Raw genomic sequence first — 5373 nt, 5'->3', positions numbered from 1 at the left:
TCAGGAGATTGGCCTGAGGCCATCACAGGGAGATCACATGACATTGAGTGATGGCGTTGTGCTCACTTTTGAATTACCCTTCTACATCTCTTGGTGAAATTCACATAACAATGAGAAGAGGAGAGTTCATGTGTAAAAGAGAGTAGACGAAACAGCCAATTCACTGCCTTTCAAATGAAAGGTCAGGTCTGCATGACTAGACTTGCTTAAGAACAGTGGTGTAGGCTACTAGACAATGATCCCTCGATAACTGGCCTGAAGTTCCAACTGTGGTCAGCCAACCTGATGGAAGGCAATGAGAGCAGCTGTAGCACATTAACAGGGTTGAAATTTGGAGGCTGAGTCTGCTTGAGGAAGGTTCTTCAGAGCATGGAAACAGCAGCAACCACATTGCTTCATTTTAGCAAAAATGCTGAGTCGTGTAAGCATAACTCTTATCAGCTTCGGGTTCAACTCCCACACTATTCTTGGATGCTTACCTCAGGCCACTACTGTTGAGAGGGAATTGCTTACCAGCCAGTGCATCAATGCTGAAATGTTGAAAATGTGCAGTTAATTAGATGTGTTTTAAAAACACTTGGTTGAGGATAGAAGCAGAGAAATAAGGTGGAAGTCACATGAAAATCACGCAGTGATCACTAGGGAATCATGCAGTGGTCACATGATCACCTCGCAGGATTCACATTGGGGTCTTCAAAGATCCTGTGGGAATTGTTTGTCTACCAGGTGACTAATCTTCTTACCGTGGGCATAGGTTTTCACTCTACTTCTTAGACTGAACCAGGCTTGAGCGGGTGTGAAATGTTTTCCTCTTGAGTTTACCTTGAAAATGAGACTGGCATAGTGTCGTGTTTTCAAACATCCACACTACTTCCCCTGATACAGGCAGAGGACTAGGTCATCGGCTATTGACTTCTATCAACTTTTTTTTTCTACCAATATTATCTTGTTACCATGTGCCAAGTCTTTCACCAAAGAACCAGTTATGAATATTTAGGCTAAATTCTGATGTTCAAGGGCTCCACTCCACTTCCTGAAAGAGGAACAATTCTTCTCTGTGCTTCCAAGCTCACCAGCCGAGTTCCTGAAAGAAGAGTCCAGGCTTTTTGCCAAATTTCTAAAAGTACACTCTACTTACTAAGAGAAAGCATTAGTGCTGTATATTACGGTGACCTTTCAATAATTGGTGACATGGGACAATGTTGTGCAGAATGGAGGTTAGGAGGACACAAGGTTGCTGCCATCAACCCAAGTTTCTATCATAAATAAGTTAAAGGGAAGACAGTCATGGGACCATGAACCGGGGCCTTCCTCCTCACAAGAGATGACACCTTGGTTCTGTGAGCCAAGGTCTCCCCAGAGTTTCTGGAAGCAGGGGCCAGGTTGAGTGTTGTAGGGCTACATCTTCAGTATTGAAATTGTTGCTAATTGGATGGACATGACCTTGTGGTCTGGGGGAAGCGAACTAGTTCCTCTTATGAGGTCCAGGCTCAGTGCCCATTTCCACAGTCTCTGTTCTACTGTCTTTTCTATAAAAAGTCTTTTTGCTGTGTGCCTAGGACCACAGGCAACATTCATTCAGAGTAGGCAGGCTGAGAAACATGGGCCCAGACCACCCCTTCAGAAAGACAGAAGAAATGCTGTGGGCCAATTTCTCACCTCTACTTTCTGGAAATATGGGAAGGGATTTGAACTGCAAACTAAGGTCAACACTCTGATTCTGGATTAGCAATCCAGACAGGAGACACAATCCTAGGTCTCGAGTTAAGATTCTCTTACCTAAGGATAGGCTTACTCTTAGGGGTAAGGTCTCCTCTCTACTAGATTTGAGAGACTACTCATTTATTGCCAAGGGTCCCAGTCACCCTTTTAGTTATTCTTAGGAAAAGACAGGTTTTGTGCCTTTGGCCTCTGTCACCACTCCACATCCTTTCAAGGGAAGACCATCTTGCTGGTATGAAGGGAGGCCTCTGTTCTTCTTTATGTATAGAGAAGACAGCTTTGCTTGTGGGCCATGCACTCCACATGAGTTTCTATTCACAGGGGCTACCTTGGGTGTAGTTTTAGCAGTTGTTTCATCTAGTCTGTTATCAATTAAATGGTATTGACCTTGGGAGCCTGGACCTGCAACCTAGTTCCTATGAGGAGAGTCCAGTCTTGAAGTCACAGGCCTGAGTTTTAATTCTTGTTTCCCTTGCATAAAGACAAGCTTGTTGCTGTGGGCCTAAAAAAGCACACGACATTTGTTTAGGTAAAGCAGATTTGAACTGTGGGCTCAAGCCACCACTTCAATCTCAGTTAGGAAAAGACAAAAGAAATACTATGGGACAAGATCTCAGCTCTAACTCCTAGAAAAGAGAAAGGGATTGGAACTCCAAGCTAAGGTTACCCCTCTCGCTCCTAAGAGAAATTGCAGACATGGTGCCAAGGTTCTAGTTGTCTAAGAAATCTTACCAGAGGAAAGTCTTACCTTGCGGTTTAAGGTCTCCATACTACTAATTTTCAACAAAGACAGGCTTGGTGGCTTCAGACCAGGGCTCCATTGTATTATTGTTAGGAAGAGAATAGCTTTGTGTCATGGGTCTGGGTCTCTAGTCTGCATCATTTGAAGGGAAGATAGCACTCTTACAATGAATGGAGGTCTCCTTTCTTTTCTGTAATAATAGATACTTGTGGTCTGTGGGCCATGCACTGCCTATTAATTTCCTTCAATGGGTATAGGTTGTTGGTAGTGTGAGCAGGTGTTTTGCCTCATCTGTTCAAAATTAGACAGTGTTAACATAAGGTCCATGGCCTACGGGAGTCATGACAGAATTGCGTGTCCTCCCCATGGGACTCACGTGCCCATCAAAAGTTGGCCTGTGTGAAACACAGGGAGATCATGTGATGATGGTGATGACATAGTGCTTCTTTTGGAATGATGAGAGCATATCATTTGATAATATACCCATAAACACTGAGAAAACATTAGTCTCTATGTAACAGAGGGTGACTGAGACAGCCTCCTAACTCGCCTCCAATCGAATTTCATTTCCGCATTACAAAACATACTTGAAGTCAAAAGTATATGCGGCCAGACAATGATCCTTAATTCACTTCAGGTTTTGTCTGTTATCAGGAAATCTGCTTTGGGGCAATGGAGGCGGTGGGCGCACATTGGCAGTGTTGAAACCTGGAAGCTGAGTGTGCTGTGAGTAAGGTCCTAGATAGAGGTGGAAACAAGAGTTGCCATTTTGCTGTATTATGGGTAAAATGCTGAGTCATCGTGAGTATACCTCTTCATGACAGAAAAACACGACTATCTGCGAATTCTTATATAGCACACCTCAGACTGCATATTCTGATAGGGACTGCCTTAACCACCATAAGGAAAGCTGAGCTATTGACAGGGACCATTTCCTTCATCGTGTTCTGGAAACCCTTGGTTTAGCCCAGCACAGGAAAATGAGTTGGAAGTCACCTGAACATCTCGTAGCAAGAAAGAGAGACTCTCTTGATAATCATGAGGCTGCCCCATGGGAATCGCATGACCATCGATAGACTGGCCTGAGGGCATCACAGGGAGATCACATGACAGTGTGTGATTATGTGGTTCTCATCTTTTTATTACCTTTCTACATTCCTTTGTAAAATTCACATGAACGCTGAAGAAAGGAGAGTCCGTTGTAAGAGAGAGTTGATGAGACAGTCAAATTACTGCCCTTTAGTCGAAAGGTTAGGTCAGTATGAGTAGACTTGGTTAAGGACAGCTGTGTAGGCTACCAGACAATGATCCTTAGATAACTGCTCTGCGTTTTTGACTGTGGTAAGGCAACCTACTCTAAGGCAATGTGAACAGATGTAGCATATAAAGCGTGTTAAAATTTGGATGTTGAGTCTGTTTGAGGATGGTAATTTAGAGAAGTGGAAACAGCAGCCGCCATATTGCTGTATTGTAGCAAAAATGCTCAGTTATTATGAGTGTTAAGGGTGTGGTTCTGAGCAAAGATATGCTAATGGCTAACTTCTGCTTCTGTAATCTGCTTGCTTGTTTGACGTTAACTAAGGTGGCTAGGCTTTATAAGCTGCCTCTTTTAGGAGCTCGAGGCTGATCTCCTCGAACCCTATGTGGTAGAGAGTCCATCACCAGCTGTCTAATAAAGGCTCATAATTCATCTCAATTGGCTCCATGGGTCTTAGAATTGATCGCGCCACAACAAAAGTCTGGTGGCCAGATACTCCTACCTATACATTTTATAACTCAGTCTGTGCCCAGTATTTAAAGGAAGTTCCGAAAGTTGGAGCCTAAACTCCAGCCCTGCAGGCTGCTTTGGTCTGCCAGAAGTTTTTAGGATGTCCAATAACTGGGACTGGGCAGAGAAGGAAGCACAGTTCAGAAAGGGTGCAAATTTTAGCTGCCTTATACAGGGACCATTTCAAGGTGACCCTAGGCAATAAAAACCTTGCAGGCCTAGAGGGCTTCAATCTTGGCTGGTTATGAATGGCATTGTCAGGACTGAGGCATAATCAATGTGCAAACTTCAGAAGGAAGTGTTACTGGAGAGTGTGGTCCTCTCTCAGCATGTTGTCCAGGTTCTTGATGTCTCAAACAAAGAATTGAGCAAGACACTGAAATACAGTAGAAAAGAAAAGCTTTATTAGAAAGGCAAGTACACTTCCAGATGTGGAAGCAGGCCTTGAGCAAGATAAGTGTGGCTCAAAAGGCCTGATACCAAAGACTCCTTGATTTTTTTTTTTTTTTTTTACGGAAGGTGGTTACTTAGAGTGGGCTTCTTTGATTGACAACTAAGATTGACAGGACTCAGTGATTCATCATTCTGCCTTCTGAACATGTTTGTTTCCAGAATTCAGTCCGTTATAATGATATTAATGAACTTCCGGGCATATGCATCATATTATAATGATGGTATAATGAGACTCAGGTGAGCCGAAGGTCGTTGGAGTCTTCATTGCTCAGGTGGGAGTGACTGGCTTAAACTAGTACCTAAATCTCTGCCTACTGCTTTCTTTGTGTGAGTTAAAAAATGCCTTCTGATTTGCTTAATTGTTGGCGGATTAGGGCAGACCTCTTCTAGGATAGGATGACCTCAGTGTCTTTGCAGGCAGACCCAAAACTCCCTAACTAACTTTCCTACCTACTGTGCTGGCTAGAAAATTACTGCTTGGCTATTGCCCAGGGGAACATAACGCTCTAACAATAGGCTTTCTGCTTTTGTATCCCCTGCTTTCACAACCGACCTGTGGGGTGACAGTAAAAAGTGTGCTGGCTGGAAAATTACTGCTTGGCTCTCGCCCATGGGAACATAGGCTATCGCCCATGGGAACATAACATTCTAACAATAAGCTTTCTGTTTCTGTACCCCCGCACACCTC

The sequence above is a fragment of the Pteropus alecto genome, unplaced genomic scaffold, assembly GCF_000325575.1.
Source record: "Pteropus alecto unplaced genomic scaffold, ASM32557v1 scaffold109, whole genome shotgun sequence".
Lineage (NCBI taxonomy): Eukaryota > Metazoa > Chordata > Mammalia > Chiroptera > Pteropodidae > Pteropus > Pteropus alecto.
This window is presented reverse-complemented; position numbering follows the sequence as displayed.